Source organism: Anguilla anguilla, chromosome 15, assembly GCF_013347855.1.
Source record: "Anguilla anguilla isolate fAngAng1 chromosome 15, fAngAng1.pri, whole genome shotgun sequence".
In the NCBI taxonomy this organism is placed as follows: domain Eukaryota; kingdom Metazoa; phylum Chordata; class Actinopteri; order Anguilliformes; family Anguillidae; genus Anguilla; species Anguilla anguilla.
Window position 1 is genome coordinate 11,041,307 of NC_049215.1, and position 20,735 is coordinate 11,062,041.

A 20,735-nucleotide genomic window follows, 5' to 3' on the forward strand; every position below is an offset into this window, starting at 1 on the left:
CCTATACAGAGAAATTCTGTGAACACTTGACTGTTCCCGGTACATTAGGCAAGGCAGGGTGCTGAAACCTGGGAGGGAGCGGTCTCGGCGTAACCGAATTGGCCTTAGGCCGAATTCTCATGGTGGAGGTGTCTGGCGTTCGGTCCGCCGTAGGGGTGGATTGGTCTCGGTTGCGCTGGCTGGTGGAGAGAGCACACACACCCAGCCGGCGCAACCGAGACCAATCCACCCCTCCGGCGGACCGAACGCCACACACCTCCACCATGAGAATTCTGCCTAAGGCCAATTCGGTTACGCCGAGACCGCTCCCTCCCAGGTTTTGCCACTTGGCACCCTGCATTCATCTCTCATTCATTTGGTTTTATTAGTCATATGCAAGGTAATTTTAATTGGACAAAACTCAAATTCAAATAATAATTCTAAACTGAATATCATGCTGGAAGCATAAGCGTAAAGGGGAATTTGTTTTTTCAAAAACCCCATGTATAATTCTGTGCCCAGCTAGGGCCCCCCTCTTTTTAAATTGGTCTGGACCAACCAAGAAGGCCTAGAAAGGACTAAGCTCCATGGGCATAGAAACCCTATTGGCCATAATGTTCCCTTGAATGGTTGACATGGTAGGATTTACACAATGCATGTTCTTAACAGGGCGGGACTTCCATACTTTTTTGGGTAGCCATCCAGTGACAAGCCTAAAACCAGGGCTGTGTTTCAAACTGTATACTTGTGTTCTGCGTTCTCATGTTTCTGTAAGAACACACCTTCAGGTTTGCTAGAAAGTCTGCAGTTATTCAGTGCAAGAATGCTTAAAATCCATTCCGTTTGAAACGTGCCAGTACTCTGACATCACCACTACTCGCCCTTAAACACATAACGGAAAACGCAATGGCTGCTGGCACGTGATCACATGACTGCTTTACTTCTGTACCCGCTATATGCTCTAGATAGAACACAAGTATAAGCTTTGGAGCACAGCATGGGCTGTGTTTCTGAAGCTCGCTTCAGAGACACTGTTCACTAGCACCATTTTGGTTGGCTCCAAAAGAGGTGTTTCAGCCACCTGTTTCAATGTTAGTCAATGGTAACAATATGGTAAAAAAAAAAAAAGTCAAACATTTTTTCTCATAAGAAAATGTCGTCGCAATACGTGTTTTCTCTTTGTTCAATGTCTCCTGATGTGGAAAGTTATTGTGTAATTTGGAAAACATCGGGGACAGTTTGTGTGACTGCAAAGTCACTGTATCTCATGTGCTTAGTGGATGACCTGGACTTGGTCAGCCTTCATGCCCATATAAGAGTCCCCCTTTTCCCTACTGCGCAGTCTCTGGCTCCAATTTGTACAACATGGCGGCGCCCGAAAGCTGCAGTTCTGCAGCTTCAAAAGGCTTTTCACCAAGTCCATGGAAAGACAGCGGGTGATCACACGGTGACTTAGTCCATATCTTTTCTACAGCCTATGGTCTGGCCACGCCATGGTGCTGTTCAATTAAATAGCCAACAAGTTAACAATAATGGGTGATTAAGAAATGCTACAATAAATCTTGGCCTCCTGATTGGTCAAGGCCGTTCCCATAGAGTGTTGGCTCCTGATTGGTCAAGGCTGTTCCCGTAGAGTGTTGGCTCCTGATTGGTCAAGGCTGTTCCCGTAGAGTGTTGGCTCCTGATTGGTCAAGGCTGTTCCCGTAGAGTGTTGGCTCCTGATTGTGAGGGTTTTTTGTCCGGAATGTAACGGTACTGCAAAGAATTATGGGGAATTTCCTTCAGTATCCTCAGGGTATGCCGATGTCAGAGAAGGGCCAGTAAGGGTCATTATGGGTCGTGTAAAGCCCACGAACACTTGCAAATTATTCAGAAGGGACAACCCTAATGTCCAGAAAGAATTTGCATCAAAGCGTGTCAGGGCTCAAGGTAAGACTTTGGGATGGGGATATCATCGGAAAGACAATGCGTGTTCATAGTTCTTCAATGTAGTGAAATTCACCTGCCGATGTTTAATTGCCCAATCTGATCTCATATCTATGTCACCGCCTTCTTGCGTCTGTCCAGTCTGCTCTGGCCATGAAAATCTCGCTTGCCTTGTGCACAATCCCGACGGTAGAGCTGAGGGAGGAGCTTCGCTCAAGCTCTGTCTCATCCAATCAAAACGGCATTTCTCTTGCAAACTGCCTCTTCCAATCAAAGGGGAATTTATTTTGTAAACGCTGGCTTGGCCAATCAAAAGGGCATTTCTGTGTGTCTCACGTTCCCGGCGCTGAAGCGGAGCGGTGGTGTGTGCGGGGCCACCGTATGCGCGCGCAGCAGTCGGACCGCCTGCCAGTGTGTACACACTAACATCAATAGCATCGTTGCAGAGGGTGCTCGTAGCGTTTGCATTTAATGGCACAGAAGCCGCACTTGAAAAAGCTATAAGAACACTTTGAATTTCAACAACATCTGACGCTGTAAGTATTGACCTCTCACTTTTTTCCATTTGCGAAGACAGGCAAGGGACATTTTCCGGTGTTTTTATGCTGCTGAACAATCGGTGAATCTAAGGTTAATAGAATTGGACAAGCTAAGAGAATATGCAGACAAATTCACGCCATAATTGTCCGTATTGCTAATTTGCCAGCAAGCTATTTGATTTATTTCACGCAAGTGAATTTCTCATATGCGCGGACTAATGTTTTTGTCCTAGCATGGTATCTTAGCCACCTGGGACCTCATGCCATGTGTAAAGCCCTAGTTCGCTAGCCAGCTCACTAGCTTTCTCGCGCAGCGTACTGTGCTGCACAGATTTAAATATGTTAAAGATCTAGCCCATTGTGGACGTACAATGAAACGGTGTGGGTTCCAGTAACATTGTTTTGATCGCTCCTTGGCGTGCTATATAGCTAGAGCAGTTAGCAGTTATCTTTGGGCACCTAGCTGGCTAGCTAACAGCTAGCTGGATACCTTTAAATAAGCAAGTTAGCTGACGGACTAACTACGTAGTGATGGGTTGTATTGCAATGTTTATCCTCAGAATATAATGGTACCTACGGTATACTTCGTGGTTATCACACGACTCTCTCCCATGAATCGTAAAAACGCTGGAGCAAGCTGGCTAGTTATGCTAATAGTTTTGTACGATGTTGCGATGTCTCACGAACAACCTGCTTGTAAATACATATAGCTGTTTAGCTAGTGGGATAACTGCCAAGTACACAAGTACCCATGTATGTTCACACTACACTTGGATTCCTGATCGTTAACGTTAAGACACCCACCGTGTAAAATCTTCCTTTGATGTTACAATTAGCCAGTTAATTTAATTGTCATTCAACAGCCCACATTGCTTGCCCTGAGCTGATCTATAGTAATTTGTAGGCAACGTTACCTATACAGCTACGCAGTAATACAATGCTGGGAATTTATATCCTACTCCACAACGTTAGCGCTAGCTACCCTGTCTAATAACAAATTATATAAAACGTGATTAAGATAATGGTTAGCTAACGTAAGATTGTTAGCTAGCTAGCTAACTTGGCTACCGTTAGCCAAGTTTACATCTTTCCTCACCGCTCGTGTTACGTAGCTACCTAACGTTGCATTGAATGCGGATTTAAAGTCTGACTTCAGGATCCATGTGGTGCTGACACTGGAATAATAAAGCTAACGGCAGCTGGATAAATCAGTGTAGGTATGCTTTCATTTTAACGGTATATGGACCGGTGGGTTTGGAGAGACCAATAAACACGAGCGCGCTTGACAGTCCTTACTTTTTTACACCCATTTTTGACAGAGCTGCAGAGCGTGACATTGTGTTTAGGGATGGGGATTTTATGCTCGAAAGCGGAATGCCGTAAACTCAACGCCGGTTTTTTTTCTTCTGGAAACGCGTCCTCGGCAGCGGGTTGTTTTCCGCAGGAGTGCTTCATTTAGCCAGCCAGTCTCCCGTTCAGCTTTTATTGCTGTCGCAGTGAAGCAGAAGTCACCTGAGCAAATTAAGTGGCGCTCGCGGTGCTGTCCCTCCGGCTCAGGACTGCGGGGACTCGCGTTAACCTCCGAGAGGGTTTGATTAGAGGCAGGCGGCCGTCTTCTTGGCTGCTGCTGCATATTATTCTCCGTGTCACTCATGCGGTGGTCGTCGTTTGGAATCGACCGAGGCATTTTCAACCTTTTAACGCATTGCCTTTTTTTTACCTGGAGGTCAGTCCTCGTTTATATCACCTACAAAACAAATGCTGCTTATTAAACGGAAAGGCAGCGCTTGTGGTGCCTGGTCCATTTAGCCAACTGAATGCAGCTGGGCACTTGAACACAGAAGGCTCCATATTTTCATGAGTTGCGTTTGTTTGCAGTATTTGCTCGAAATTAGTTCAGACATTTTCTGTGTATTTCTCTATGTCCCTTTTTTACTGAGCAGACCTTAAGCTGTCAACAACTCTCAGTGGAAACCATCCAGTTTTGCTCTTATTTAAGCTTGCTGTTGCACAGTATTTTTGCTTGTTTTATTATGCGGGTTTTATTTGCCGGTGCAGAAGCTGTCACCGTGAGATAATAAAATAAATAGAGAGTTTGTGCCAGTGACTAATTCAGGCCCCATGTGTTCTAAATCACGTTTCTGAGCCTCTGCATAACCAGACCCTGAGAGGGGTCACATGACCTTGTTCAGACACTCCAAAATTAAGAGCGGGAGCAAAAGAAAGCCCCGTCTCTGGGCACGGCTGTTCCCGTCGGTGCCCGTCAGCAGCGCTGTGGTGAAAGTGAGCGGGGAGCCTTTCGATCGCGGGCCCCAGAATCGCGCGGGACCGGCCGCCGTTCGCGTGCAGGGCCCCCCCCGCCCCCCAGCGAAGGCCCGCGACCCAGTTTCCCGCCGGTCGCAGCGCTCGTCGACGCGTTTCGCGCTCGGTCGCGCGGAACGAGGCTCCCCGGGGCGCCGAAACCCGCCATCGAGTATCGGGCCATTTAATTTACGCGGGGGGTCAGGGGTCAAGGTTTGAGCCGGCCCATTATAGCTCCGTTACTGCGCTGCCTGTGCGGTCCACGGATCGGGTGATTGAGCTGGGTTTTTCACTGTAGGCCCCGTGCGCATTGTGGCGTCTCTGTGCTCTGGGTGACGGTTGAAGTGGATCATGAGCCGGACCTTCCACTGTTAATATTCACATGCATTAGATTTGCTTATAGAGGCCCATTGGTACGAGGTCTGTGGTGAACGTGCATGGATTCTCTTTCAGTCTGACTGAGGTCACTGGTCACATATAAGCCGCACATGGAAGGAAAAGACAGCTCCGTGTGCATTAATGTGTGGAGGTTATGCTCGCAGAATTATTACCGACAGACTGTAAAATGTGCCGCTGTTTCAGGCGTTCCACCGTGCCTGCATATTTACCCTCGGATTTGCATACACGTGCAATATTTGCTGTAACCATTAGCCTAAATGTTGTCGTACACGTCCATGCCATTAAAGTACAGCAGTAACGGAAGGGTCTCTGTGGAAATAGCCTGGCCCGCGCACGAGAGAAAGGAACAAAATGAATCACACCGCTGCCGTTAGACGCCTCAGTCGTAATAAATTAGTAAGGCCGTGCCTGCCAGGTATAAACTCACGCACCTGCTCGTGCATTATTTCTGTCTTTGGTATCGGCTGCAGACGCCCGGCCTGTGCTGCGTCCGATTCTTTATTTATTTATTTATTTATTTATTTATTTATTTATTTATTAACTCCAGAGTCTTGAGCGAAATGCGTCTTCCCCCACCCCTCAGTGGAAAAGGGTGAAGGGTCTCATGGAGGTCACCACTGGGCTGTGCAGAAAACACTGTCCCCAGAAGTGACCGTGTCTGGTGGAAGCATCATTGTTTTTGCTTAACAGTCCCATTCCCTGTTTGTCCGTCAGTATGTTTGTGTTTGAGAGCTGTCCCCAGCCAGCTCGCTGCTGTGCTCTTTCAGCATGTTCTTCCATAGGCAGAAATGGGTGGCCACTGTGGCTCAGGTCTCCTATGTAAACGGGGCTTGGCGCAAACCCAAGTACCTGTGATCTGAGCCGGTTTTGCTCTAAAGTTCCAACCTGTTGTGCAGGTCTGTATCAAGTCTGGGCAGTGTGCCTAGTGTCTGTGTTCCAGAGAGATGTGCAGTTCTGGAAACGGTCTCTGTAGGGTTCAGAGACTTCTGTAGTTCTGAAACAGTAGTGCTCTGCACTGCCATGTCCCTATACTGTTGATACTGCTCCTGCTGACGTTCATGTGGACCTGAGCTTAAAACTCACATAATCACACCTTTTGCATAAAAGGGTGTTTGGTTTAAGCAGTATTGTCAAACTGTATATGTATTCATAATAGGTCTGGATAGAGGAGTCACAGACAGTCTGAGTGTAATGGGTCTGGGTAGAGGAGTCACAGACAGTCTGAGTGTAATCAGTCTGGATAGAGGAGTCACAGACAGTCCGAGTGTAAGGGGTCTGGATAGAGGAGTCACAGACAGTCCGAGTGTAAGGGGTCTGGGTAGAGGAGTCACAGACAGTCTGAGTGTAATGGGTCTGGGTAGAGGAGTCACAGACAGTCTGAGTGTAATCAGTCTGGATAGAGGTCACAGACAGTCTGAGTGTAATCAGTCTGGGTAGAGGAGTCACAGACAGTCCGTGTGTAATGGGTCTGGATAGAGGAGTCACAGACAGTCAGAGTGTAATGGGTCTGGATAGAGGAGTCACAGACAGTCCGTGTGTAATGGGTCTGGATAGAGGAGTCACAGACAGTCAGAGTGTAATGGGTCTGGATAGAGGAGTCACAGACAGTCAGAGTGTAATGGGTCTGGATAGAGGAGTCACAGACAGAGGATTGTTAGTGTAGGTGGGAGCTTTTCTGACTTAGCCTGACATGGTATTGTATAAGGAAAAAAATGACCTCTTTGGACTTACCTGTGAGTGACATACAGGTGTGCTGCATGGAGCCGTTAATGAAGACCAATGGGAAGGCTCTTACCTTCACAGCAGTGCCTCACAGATCAGTAAAACCGCTTCTCGGGAGAGCTGGCTTTCTCCTGAATATAAATACGCTGTTCCTCTTCTCTATTTGGCTTATTTTTTGGCTGGCGCGAGTTCCAGGGAAAGTGAACTGAACTGCGAGCGTGTGCTTCTCCACTGAAAGCGTAAATCTTCGCCTTGCATGGCGTTGCAGGTTCCCTTGAACAGGGATTAATTTGTCAGCACCGTGGTGGATCTGGGCCCTTTCTGTGAGGTTGTGACATGGTATTGATCCACCCGTATAGGCTGTGTTTCTCCTCACTGCCGTGACTGACAGATCAATCTCCGAGGGAGGGGAAATGACTTAGCTGATGACACAATGCATTTGATGTTCTTTAAATTTTGTCTACGCACTCTGTAGTAAATTATAGTTACTGTTACACATTTAAGCAATTTGCATACATGTATATATTTGCCATATTTGTCCCGTCTTATTCTGAGATTACTCTTACTTGACCTTGATTGTGCTTGTGTTGAAAGCTTTTTTTTTTACTGAACAGGTTTTTATTGCCATCTGAATACTGGCACTCAGTGTATTAGCTACAATGTATAAACCCTCATTATGATCTGCAAATGTCACTCGCACATAATACACAGGCTGAAAAAAAGAAAATGGGACAGTAGCTCTTGGAAATGATTCAAAACACCACGTTTTCTCTTAGTCGGGCAAATTTACTTTTTCATTGTCATATACATTCTTTTTTTCTGTGCAATAGGCCCAAATTAGGTACATGGCTTTGAAATTACTCGTACATGGCAATTGAAAATTGGTATACCCTGTCGATAAATGTAGATTGTTTTCAATGTTTTTTCCCCCCAGCTAAGTTGGCAGTGTGTGTGTGAATGTATTTTGAAATGCATGCCTCAGGTTAAATTGGCGACGACGTTGTATTTGAAATAACTGCAATGTAAATTAAATTAAGTCTGGCACCACTTATCGGTTTATCGGTCGATGACGCCGTGAAGTCGATGATAAGGTAATTTATCATTTTTTTTCTGTTTTTTTGCATACGTAATTAAATGTTCAGCATGCAAATCGCCTATCCAAACACTAAGCATCGGTTTGTGAGGAATGCGTTTCTGTAACAGTCACCACAGATACGTGGACGCGGCTATGTCGAGAAGCGTATCTGTCCCTTCCGAAAGGGTGTTCAGTTAGGCGGGACAGATTGTAAACAAATTCAGGTCCTGTCTGGAACTGGAGAATGTGAATGCAAGTGTAGTACCACACAAAAACAAAAATGCTTAGTCGTGCATATGATAGTGGCATTTATTTGTTTGTTTTTTATAAAAGTGACTAGGCTATTTCAGAAAGCTGTTTATGTTCGATTGTAAAAACAAAACAAAGTAACAAAGAAATTGATTTCTCCCCCGAGTCAGTAACAAGATTTATCCGTTTACCCAAGCAACGGCTTTACACTGCAGCAGTTTTCACCGCATTTAAAAATAAAGAAACGTACGGTGAGGTGAACTTTGAGTTATTTTAGACTTTATTACCATATTTGAAGTCGCATAGCAGCACCTTGCAACTCTTAACGCTAACGGAACATGGCTTAGAAGAATACTGTAGTGCTTGGTGCTGCCCTCGGGCACAAAAGAAAACCGATGTGAACCGAGACTAATTGAATATTAAACGGTTGAATACATTTTTTTATACAATAATAATAAATAAATAAATCGTGATAATTTTGTCCCAATTGATTGATCCCTCAGAATTTCTTTCCTGAATGAAACGATTGACTGGGGTCCGCGTTGGCGAGCCTGGGAGCCAGAATGGTTCGCTTCAGGACTCTCACACTGGGCTGTCTTACCAAGGTCGAATGTTCACAAATTTATTTTTTGAGACTGTAGAAAGTCCGTTTGTAGAAGGTCTGGGGAAATCGGCCCGATGCCTTTGGAGTGAAATGAGAGCATATGGCTCAGCAGTTAAGGAGGGGTGGCAGCCCACATCATAACCTTTATCGCATAGAGACGGACCTTCTGCGAAACGAGAACGACGCGGCTTGTTTCCGTCGAGAGCCGCTCGTGACATCACGGCCTGTGAGAGCCGTGGAACGGGGTCAGGCCAGATTCTGGAGGATGCCAGGCCCCCTAGGAAAGTCAGCGTTTGGATTATGATTCATACGAAAACGCGCACGTGTCCGTCTAAAGGTTAAAAGCATGCTCGGCGTAGAACGCGTGAGGGAGAGCAATCGCTCTCTGCCGCAGATACCTCGTATTAAACGTAGCCTGTTTATTCAATATTACGTTATGCCTGCGAAGAATACTTGATGAATCCCAGGATCGCAGCTGATTTACATAGCATGTAAATCAGCTGCCTCTGTTTGATTTTCTACTGTTTTTTTTTTGTCTTTGCGTCTTTCCTTTTATTATGGTCACTCCTGCATGTGAGTGTGTTTTGCTTTGTTTAGTACACGGGGTCGCCTTTTTGATGCATTATTAATGAAGCCCCGGTCGTGTGCTTTTGGAGGAGTCGCGCGGAAGCGCACGCTTCGTTACGCTTCGCCGGGAGCTCGCGTGCGTTCGCGTGACTCAGTCATCACACGGTCAGCTCTGACTTCTCGGGACACTGTTAATGTTTTTTTTTTGTTGCCTTTTTTAAGCTCCCACAACGACTCCTGACTTCCCAGAGGTAGAGCCTCTCTTGGTGTCCAGGGAGATATGAGAGGGGTGGCTGTGTAGTGTAATGGGTAAGGAGCTGGTCTTGTGACCTAAAGGTCGCTGGTTCGATTCCCAGGTTGGACACTGTCGTTACCCTTACTCTTGAGCAAGGTACTTAACCTGCATTGCTTCAGCATATATACAGCTGTATAAATGGATGCATTCTAAATGCTGTGTACAAAGTTGTGTAAGTCGTTCTGAATAAAAGTGTCAGCTAAATGCCTGTAATGTAATATCTGAGGCATTTGTGGCCTCAATAGGACTCGCCAACTATATACGCTGATATTCCTGATTTCATTTTCAGAAATGTATTAGGGTGAAATGTGTGTATTTATCAAAGGGATAAGCTTACTGAAGAAGTGCATCTGGCCGGACCAGAGATGTTGGAAGGCCACCATTATGAGGGTTGATCTTGCGGCGGTGTTTACCTCACACGTTCTGTGTGGTGAGCAGAGAGGAACCAGGCCGTGGGAGCAGGCCTTGTGTGGGAAGGAGCAGGCGTCTCTCTTTGTCATCTTCTCTAAAGCCAGTAACCGCACACATCGCAGTTAGGAAATTGGTCTGTGATTTTTAGTTTTTGCTTTGCTCAAGTCGGCTTTGCTTCTGTTTTTGACCTTGCAAATAAGAAGGGGAACAGCGCCTTGAGAAACTGCTAGACTTGTTAAATATTTTGTGTTTACACACAGGGCAGCGCTGGCTGTTTCTTTTCAATGCCTCGGGGAGAGCTGACGCGAAAGTCTGTAAAATACGCGTTTTCACGAGAGAACGGCGCAGACACATTTTCTGTCAGAGGAAGTGGTCTTTTCATTGTGTGTGCATTGTGACTGCCGGTGCGCTGAATTTAGCACCCTACCAATGGGCTGCAGCCTGGTGTTTCCAGGGAAAATACTCTGACTCAGTGGAAAGCGTTGATGTGGTGAGGGGGGGTAGATTGGTTTCGCTGAAGCTGCCGGGGTTTGGGGGTAGGGGGATTCACCTGACCAACTTTAAGCCAATTTTGTTAATATTGCACTTTTAAACACACTCTATAACAAACTATTTACAGATGCAAAACGCAAGCACAGTGTTTTACTCATTAAAGTGTTTTATATACACATACACACAAATACGCAGACACACAGACACATGCAAGGTTCAGTTCTTTGTTGGCTATTACCAGGCTGGCTTTTGAACAAGCGTTTTAGCACAGTAACCTCTGGGAGAATTCTGGTTGCATTATTGGTTAAACTGTATTCTAGCTAAAAATCCCAACCTACATGCTGTCTGATGTTTTTTATGAACCAGCTGTAGCCTCCTGCCAGAGCATTTAATCGTAAGTATTATCTTACCCACTGCTTGCACACCCACTACAGTGGGGAATAAGCGTTACTGAAAGTAGCATAGTGTTATTGAGCCCTTGGTGAGTGTGGGAATTTCCTTGCTTACAACAGATATGTTGTTTGCGGTGGTACAATGTACAATAGGCTAGACGTTCAACACTTAGTGAATTATATTTATCTATAGCACTGACCTTAATTATCAATAATTGGCCTATGGTCAGTATGACATTTTTTATTATTGCATATGTAACGCTTTGTAGAAATTAAATGTTTCAACGATGACCCTTCACAAGCAATAGTTTCTTCTGGACTCCGTATCTAATGTTAATGTTGTAAATTGATCACTGGCTAGGTAGTTATGCTGGCTGGCTAGCTAGTTAACTAACCAAAGTTTTTTTTTTTTTTATGATGCATCATAGATTTACACGAAACGTACTGAGATGTCATGAAATTATTATACTTTAGCTGGCTATTCATTCCGGACTTGTGCTTTTTTATTTGCTTGAGTAATGGCACAGACAGCATGTTGTCTACCTTCAAAGATGTCAAGTTTTTCCCAGTTAATGTTGCTATGCCCTCCTGTGCAGGTGCGGTGTGATCGACCATCCCTGTGGCAGATCTAGCATCGGCGCCTCTCGTGCGGATGGAACGCTGGTCCCAGATCTGTTTTCGCTCTCTCTAGCCTCTAATGGTAGTCGCAGTGTTTTTTCGTTACCGCCCGATTTCCCTGTTGAATTATCTTCTCAACAATAAACCGGAGCCAAGCATTTTATCTTTATCACACAGGGTTTTTTTTCGATGACCTTTAGTCTCGGGGGTGTGAGAATTCAGTCCCAGCTCCCCCCCCCCGCTGAGCTGTTCTAATGGGAGAGAAACGAGCCCCCGGCTCCTCTGTGTACGCAGGTCTTCCTGCTCGTTCTCGGTGGTGAACGTGCCTAATGGAAATAAAGAGGGCACATGATGCAGGTGCGGCCGGTGCTTACGAAACGTTCTATTTGTGCGTTATACGCCCCGCTTCATTGGAGCTTCCAGCTGATGTCATCCGGGCATCTTTACCAAAGGACGCGGTTCAGCTGCGGGAGCTTCTGGGCTCCGCTGGGGCCACACGTTCTGATTATCAGGCCTTGAACGTGGACGCATGTTATCTGCCAGTCGGATGCAAGAAGCAAATACTATATTAATTAGTCTTAAAAATGAAGAAAGGTGCAAAAATCTGTTAAAAGGGTGATTTCACAGTTACTGATGCGACGTTTTACAATGTACCATTTGTGATGATCGCGGAAAATGAGTTTGAGATGGTGTGAGATTTATCTGGTGGCGTGGTTGCTGCCCAGCGGTCTTGTCTAATTAAAGGTGTGTGTGGGCCTCGCTTGTATGTGGCCAACTTTACGCCTGTGCTGTGTGGGCTAAGCACTGTAGCTGAGTTTTAAATCCGTTCAGTGTCTGCTGTGGCAGGGATCAGATCTGGGTGGGTGTGTGTGTGCGTGTGTGTGTGAGTGCGCGTGTCTGTGTGTTACAGCTGTGACTTGGTTTTTGTTTGTGTGTTGTGTGGGTAGAGAGCAAGGCCTTTATACTGTTATGTTTTGAATTTAGTTTTTCCATTTTAGTTTCCATTCCACTTTCTAATTCAGTTTATTTTTAGTTTGTTTTTAGAGTTTGTTTGTTTTTGTTTTTCAGTGAGTTCCAGTTTTAGTTTTAGTTTTTCATATTTAGCTAGTTTTACTCATTTGACTATTTTTCTGATGTTGATACCACATACCTCACTGCCTACAAGAACATTTGGATTGTCATCCAGTGCATTATTACCTATAAGCGCTCCTAAAAAGGAGTTCAACTTTTTCTCCCAGTTTGCAAGTTCATGCCAGCCACAGTGTCCTTGCTGGTGCAGTAAGAGCAACAGCAGTCTGAGGAGGACTGGCCTTGCTGTGTTGCCGTCTCGCAACATGATCATTGTTCATTTTTAGACAGTGCAATATAGTTTCGGTTTGTTTATTTATTCGTTATAAATTTGGCATTTCCAATCCCAGCCAAATTTTCAGCGGCCCAATTTGTGAACCGTACCAGCGTGCTCATATACGGCCCCTGGGCTCGGCTCGGGAGAGTGAACAAAGACGCGGTGTCAGCCAGCTGCTTCTTTTCACACCGCAGCCACAAGCCACGCACGCGCAGGGGTGGAGGACACCCAATCATACGCACCCGCAGAGAGCAGGCCACGGGCACCCAGACGGCCAGCGGTAGTCGCTCAAACGACAAACACCGCTATCCCCGCCGACCGTGTCCCTGCCATATTCCAGAGCGACACGAAGCCAATTGCGCGGCGGCCCTGCGGGGCTGGCAGCCATGTTCGGCACAGGTTCGATCCGAGCCCGCGGTGCTCGTTTCAGTTCTTTTGTATCAAATTTTCCTTTTTCATTCTCCGGAAAAAAATGTTTCACTCCTTGCTTTCGTTTTCGTTTTATTTTCAGTTAACGATGATAACCATGGCGAAAAGATGAAAAAGAAGAGTGAGAGAATGACTCTCCCCTCCTCTCCACGGTCCTGCTCTCGTCCCGAAATCCCAGCGTCCCACACAAAAGGCATGAACTGGAGAGCGAGTGTAGCTGGGAGGATTAATCGCCGCTCCAGATCGGGAGGCGTCGCTAGATTGTGAAACTCCAAACTCACGACCGGAGTGGTCCTCGGCGCTGATGCGTGCCGTGAGCGTGTTTTATCGGCCGGAAACGGGATTTCGCGGTCGGGTCCGTTGCGGGACGGCCTCCGGCGTCCCTGCGGGGCGTTCGGCTCGCTCCGCCACGCGTTCGCGCACGCGTTGGCGCCGCGGCGTCCCTGGGAGCAGCGCCATCTGCTCCAGCCTGGTCCGCCTCTCTCGTGACCCGCCCCCGCTGTCCGACCGCCGTGCCGTCCGCGTGCTCGCCGAATCGCTCAGCGGGGTGCAACCGCCAACCTGCCGCCCCCTTACCTGGGTTGTCTGGCAGTCGGAGGGTTGCCGGTTCGATCCGCCGCCCTGGGCGTGTCAAAGTGTCTCTGAGCAAGACACTGAACCCCTAACTGCTCTGGTGAATGCGAGGCATCAATTGTAAAGCGCTTTGGATAAAAGTGCCATATAAATGCAGTCCATATGAAGGAAAAGTGACACTGTTGGTGAAAATGAGCATTACATGGTATTATAATTAAATATGAAATGCCTGTCACTAAAAATTGTGCATTACATCTCATAAGCAAAACTAATTCATGCTATTTGAAGCTTTTATAATAAAGCATTGATTTTGACGCGTACTGGGTATGTTTGTTGCTATTTAAGTGTTGCGGCATATTAGTTGAATTTAGTTAGAAATGAAGGGTGAAAATATTGTTAAACTTCCACGGTGAGGCGTGTTGTAATGAAATATCGCATGCATAATTGGTCAGCTTTTCTATGGGGAAAGCATAATTTTCTCAGTTTTCCGTTGAATTAAATCAAATCTTAATTCATGGTCGAAAAAAGGGATTACAAATTTTAAATGTGTGAAAATTTCAGAGCGTTCAGTTGCTTTGCACAGAAAAAAATGTGATTAAAGATTATTTTAATTGGACTTTGGTGTGTGGCTGTCCTGCTGATCACATTTGGACTCGCTGATCACCGATGACCGGAATTGTTGTTCCAGTCATGGTCGGCATTTACTCGAGCAGTTTAAACTTTTAACGGCGTGCTTCGTTTTGGCTCCATGTTGGCTCAGGAATCCTCTGGATGGCACAGGGAGTATGACATTGCCCACTCAACACCTGGAAACTGCGTCCCAGGAAAACTGCAGGGTATATTCTGCGTTTAAAGTCGGGTTAGCTCAGGTCAGGGAATGCTCCAGGTGCCGTCTGACGCCAGCGGCCAGGGCAGCGGAGTAAGCTCAGCGCGCCGGCCTTGAACACGTGCACGTTTGGTAGTACTTGCGTTATAAGCTATTTATGTGTAGCGTGGCCCATTGTGTATAATAACTGTGAAATGGTGTCTACGTGATGTGCTATTTTTGAGCCAGACCCTAAATTACCCTGTGATTTAAGCAGGCCCCGAGCTCGGAGCGCTCCCATATTTCCCCGTCTCCGTTCAGTGAGATTGCATTAATATTATATGGAGGATCGCAGGCGGAGCAGCCATTATGCTTGTGTGGATTTGACAGCGATGGCGGCGTGCTACTCAACATCAGGAGCCTAATCCCCGCTGCAGCCTCCCCCATCTGCACTCACTGAGAGAGAAAGGATTTGGGGATTTCAGTCATTCTGGGCCCTGTCAGTGTTCTGCTGTGAAACCCTAGTGTGTGTGCGCGTGGTCAGTGAGCGTGGTTTATTCCCTGGTCAGTGAGCTTATTTTATTTTCTGGTCAGTGAGCTGGTTTTATTCCCTGGTCAGTGAGCTCATCTGTGAGCTGGTTTTATTCCCTGGTCAGTGAGCCGGTTTTATTCCTGGTCAAGTCAGTTTATTTATAAAGCACATTTGGTCAGTGAGCTGGTCAGCGAGCTGGTTTTATTCCCTGGTCAGTGAGCTTATTTTATTTTCTGGTCAGTGAGCTGGTCTGTGAGCTGGTTTTATTCCCTGGTCAGTGAGCTTATTTTATTTTCTGGTCAGTGAGCTGGTCTGTGAGCTGGTTTTATTCCCTGGTCAGTGAGCTGGTCTGTGAGCTGGTTTTATTCCCCGGTCAGTGAGCTTATTTTATTTTCTGGTTTTATTCCCTGGTCAGTGAGCTGGTTTTATTCCCTGGTCAGTGAGCTGGTCTGTGAGCTGGTTTTATTCCCTGGTCAGTGAGATGGTTTTATTCCCTGGTCAGTGAGCTTATTTTATTTTCTGGTTTTATTCCCTGGTCAGTGAGCCGGTTTTATTCCCTGGTCAGTGAGATGGTTTTATTCCCTGGTCAGTGAGCTTATTTTATTTTCTGGTTTTATTCCCTGGTCAGTGAGCTGCTCAGTGAGCTGGTTTTATTCTCTGGTCAGTGAGCTGGTTTTATTCCCTGGTCAGTGAGCTGCTCAGTGAGCTGGTTTTATTCTCTGGTCAGTGAGCTGGTTTTATTCCCTGGTCAGTGAGCTTATTTTATTTTCTGGTTTTATTCCCTGGCCAGTGAGCTGGTTTTATTCCCTGGTCAGTGAGCTGGTTTTATTCCCTGGTCAGTGAGCTTATTTTATTTTCTGGTCAGTGAGCTGGTCTGTGAGCTGGTTTTATTCCCCGGTCAGTGAGCTGGTTTTATTCCCTGGTCAGTGAGCTTATTTTATTTTCTGGTTTTATTCCCTGGTCAGTGAGCTGCTCAGTGAGCTGGTTTTATTCTCTGGTCAGTGAGCTGGTTTTATTCCCTGGTCAGTGAGCTTATTTTATTTTCTGGTTTTATTCCCTGGTCAGTGAGCTGGTCAGTGAGCTGGTTTTATTCCCTGGTCAGTGAGCTGGTTTTATTCCCTGGTCAGTGAGCTGTTTTGTTTCCTGGTGTATTGGCTGCGTTCCTCTGCAGGGGCGGTTGTCTCCCCCTCCCTTGCTGTGTTTTTTGGGTAATGTGGATTAATGCGCGTCACTCTGATTGAATTAAACGAGCGGCTCTCTGCTCCAGCGCGGCCCTTCCTGCGAGCTTCGCCGGGCGTCGCGGCACGCTCCGCTGCATCCGTCAGCTCTCCTCATTCCGGCGCGGTGAGTCTCGGCGGAAAGGGGGGCGGGGGCGGGGGTGGGGACGGGGGCGGGGGCGGGGGCGGGGGCGGGGCGAGGCCGTCGCGAGCGATTCGGGTGGGGGCCTGACCGCCGTACGGCTTATTCGCTGCACGGTCGGGGGATGAAGGGTGAAGCTGGCCATCTGTTCAGAGGGGGGGGTGGGGTGCACCCCCAATGGAACAACTCTGCCACCCCCCCGCCCCCAACCCCCCCCCCCGAAAATGGGAAAGGGTGCTGGAACCGGCTGGTTGGGCTCCTTTAGAGAACGTGAAAGTGCTCTGATTCGTTCACAGCCGCGGTGCCCTGTTTTGAGGGTCAAGATTTATTCCTTCAGATCTATGGCTGCCCGGGGGCCTAATGCACACAGTGACGGGTCCTCTGTCTTCACCAGAGAACTCGCCAGAAAAATGAACGGATGTGCTCGTCTGAGTTTTGTGGGGTTCTAAAATGGTTTTCAGGATGAAAGTGTATTTTCACATGTGGAAATGAGACTCCTCATTGAGTCGATTGCACTTTGACTCTTTGTGTCTCACTACCAGGGCATTTTAGTGTCATCAGTTTCCATTATCGCCTCTGTTATCCTGCTGAGGAGCTCATTGTCTGCGGCACGCTGGCTATTCGAGGCCCATCTTTGTTGGAAATAATGGGAAATGAAAAGCCCGTCTTCTCAGGTTCTCCTGTCCGTTTGTGGCTGGGTCTGCTAATGGAAGCCAGGCTGCTCCCGGGGGGTGGGTATCGGGTTACGTTTGCGTTCCGGTGGAGCTGGAAGGGGAAGGCTTCGGATGGGGTTCGGTTGTGGGAGCGCGAGGCTTCGTGAACCTCGTAACCGGGGGCTGCTGCACCCAGCTGTCAAGACACGGTGACTCGCTCGAACCAATCAAAAACCAATTTTCTTCCCCCCATGATGTCTTATACACCGTAGTAACAGGAGGACGTCTCTCATTCGCCAAACACTGTCACAAAGGGGTGTCCCCTTTCCCGTGGTTATGAGAGGAGCTTGCTCGCCCACCTGCACAGCCAGGGAGTCACATGTCTGTCTGTCTGTCTGTCTGTCTTACTGCTGCCTGAGAAATAGCATTTTCCAGCCATATCAATGACAAGCTCTAATAAGGTGTATCAGGAATTTTTAAATGTCAGAGAAAAAGAACTTACAGACTAGAAAACGGCCATTGTGTGATGGTTGATGTGGAATTGTTCGGCAAGTGGGAACATTTCCACTTGATCTCCATTTTAAAGCAGCTCTTCCCCTGAGAGCTGAGCTTTTGCGCTGTTCTTAGCACTCCTTTCATGTGTGCCAGAGCATACAGTGTACATGCAGCGTGCAGTCAGCATGCTCTGTGCAGTCAGTTTCCATGCGAGCATGCAGTTAACATGCAGCGTGCAGTCAGTTTCCGTGCGAGCATGCAGTAAAACATGTAGCGTGCAGTCAGTTTCCATGCGAGCATGCAGTAAAACATGCAGCGTGCAGTCCGTTTCCATGCGAGCATGCAGTAAAACATGCAGCGTGCAGTCCTTTTCCATGCAAGCATGCAGTAAAACATGCAGCGTGCAGTCCTTTTCCATGCGAGCATGCAGTAAAACATGCAGCGTGCAGTCCTTTTCCATGCAAGCATGCAGTAAAACATGCAACGTGCAGTCCTTTTCCATGTTCCTCACTTGTTCTCATATTCTCTGTTACAATTGATTAAAGGAAATGCATACCATAAGAAATGGTTTGTTCAACATTATCTTTGCGTGACTGAGGTAATTTAAACCCTGAAACATTCGCCTCGAAATAGACCAGCACCCGGCTTTTAAAAGCGGGCTGTTTAGCAACTGTTGCCGACGCTAGCTTCCTGGAAACGACGTTCACCTGATTAATTCCTCAGATGTGAATGGCTCATCCAATTTCACATTAAAGCCATTTGGCGTTTGAAGTGAACCATTTCCATTCGCCACTGCCGGTGAGCAGGTGATACTTTAATGAAATGTGGTTCTACGCAGCTGATAAAAAAAATGAGCGCACTGTCTTCTTATGCCCGGCAGTACAGCCTGCTTTGGTTTAATGTGAACCAAAATGCACTTGAAGACGATTTGAGCACCTTGTTGTTCTGCTAACAGTTGCTCATGACACCTGCCGATTCGTTTTAGATCAGGCTGTGTGTATGTAGCTTTTGAACGTACGGTTATTCTACATCACGTGTTCAGATGAGCTGTTCTCTGTTGAGGTTTACGTGGGATGAAGGTCGACTGTGTGTAACGAGATTTTGCGGTCTGACTTATTATTGTTGAGGTCGTTACATTATGAGGAAATAGGATTTATTCAGGCTAGTTTAATTTACGGAGGGTAAGTGAACTGCTAAACGAAAAGATAATTTAAGCGTACCAGGGGACATTGCTTATTATTTTTAGCAAGGTCAACGCAGTCATTTGTTGCATTGTGATGACATCAGCGCTTTATTATTTTATTTATTTATTTTTTGGTCCATCACAATGCTTTTCTCTTTAGTTGTGCAGTGACGGATTTGAAATATTACGTGTGCCGATTTCTGGACTGCACGCGTGTGTGACCGCGTTTCTGTTACCTCTGTGGCAGTGTGCTAGTGTGGCTAAAGCAGTGCAGCTGCAGCCGTCATTTATGTAATAATCCGGACAGTTCCGAATGTGCACGTCTTACCGAGCATCGCTGTCTGGCTCTGTCACGCAGGACGTCCTTTGAGCTGGTAACCTGCAGCCCTAATGAGGATGGGTATTTTATACATTTATCTGCAGAAGGCACAGGAAAGACAAGGGCCCCATTCACCTTTAGCACATCTGTTAGTGCGTCAGTGCAGAGTGTCCCATTAGCACGTCTGTTAGTGCGTCAATGCAGAGTGTCCCATTCACCTTTAGCACATCTGTTAGTGCGTCAATGCCGAGTGTCCCATTCACCTTTAGCACATCTGTTAGTGCGTCAATGCAGAGTGTCCCATTCACCTTTAGCACATCTGTTAGTGCGTCAATGCAGAGTGCCCCATTCACCTTTAGCACATCTGTTAGTGCGTCAATGCCGAGTGTCCCATTCACCTTTAGCACATCTGTTAGTGCGTCAATGCTGAGTGTCCCATTCACCTTTAGCACATCTGTTAGTGCGTCAATGCAGAGTGTCCCATTAGCACGTCTGTTAGTGCGTCAATGCCGAGTGTCCCATTCACCTTTAGCACATCTGTTAGTGCGTCAATGCCGAGTGTCCCATTCACCTTTAGCACATCTGTTAGTGCGTCAATGCAGAGTGTCCCATTAGCACATCTGTTAGTGCGTCAATGCAGTGTCCCATTCACCTTTAGCACATCTGTTAGTGCGTCAATGCCGAGTGTCCCATTCACCGTTAGCACATCTGTTAGTGCGTCAATGCAGAGTGCCCCATTCACCTTTAGCACATCTGTTAGTGCGTCAATGCAGTGTCCCATTCACCTTTAGCACATCTGTTAGTGCGTCAATGCTGAGTGTCCCATTCACCTTTAGCACATCTGTTAGTGCGTCAATGCAGAGTGTCCCATTCACCTTTAGCACATCTGTTAGTGCGTCAATGCCGAGTGTCCCATTCACCTTTAGCACATCTGTTAGTGCGTCAATGCCGAGTGTCCCATTCACCATTAGCACATCTGTTAGTGCGTCAATGCAGAGTGTCCCATTAGCACGTCTGTTAGTACGTCAATGCAGTGTCCCATTCACCTTTAGCACATCTGTTAGTGCGTCAATGCCGAGTGTCCCATTCACCTTTAGCACATCTGTTAGTGCGTCAATGCAGAGTGTCCCATTCACCTTTAGCACATCTGTTAGTGCGTCAGTGCTGAGTGTCTCATTCACCTTTAGCACATCTGTTAGTGCGTCAATGCCGAGTGTCCCATTCACCTTTAGCACATCTGTTAGTGCGTCAATGCAGTGTCCCATTAGCACATCTGTTAGTGCGTCAATGCAGAGTGTCCCATTAGCACATCTGTTAGTGCGTCAATGCAGTGTCCCATTCACCTTTAGCACATCTGTTAGTGCATCAGTGCAGTGTCCCATTAGCACATCTGTTAGTGCGTCAATGCAGAGTGTCCCATTAGCACGTCTGTTAGTACGTCAATGCAGAGTGTCCCATTCACCTTTAGCACAT

The 20,735-nt window shown here is 46.9% G+C and overlaps 1 protein-coding gene across 2 annotated transcripts in view; it reads left to right on the plus strand.

Moving 5' to 3' along the window:
* The first annotated feature begins 2,186 nt into the window (after positions 1-2,186).
* Positions 2,187-20,735, plus strand: part of LOC118214233 (double-stranded RNA-specific editase 1-like) — a 141,660-nt gene continuing 123,111 nt past the window's right edge. Inside the window, exon 1 of one of the 2 annotated variants that reach the window (XM_035394012.1) lies at positions 2,187-2,441. The gene's annotated coding sequence lies outside the window, so the exon portion shown is untranslated. The remainder of the gene's footprint in view (positions 2,442-20,735) is intronic. The other variant, XM_035394010.1, reaches the window with a different exon arrangement.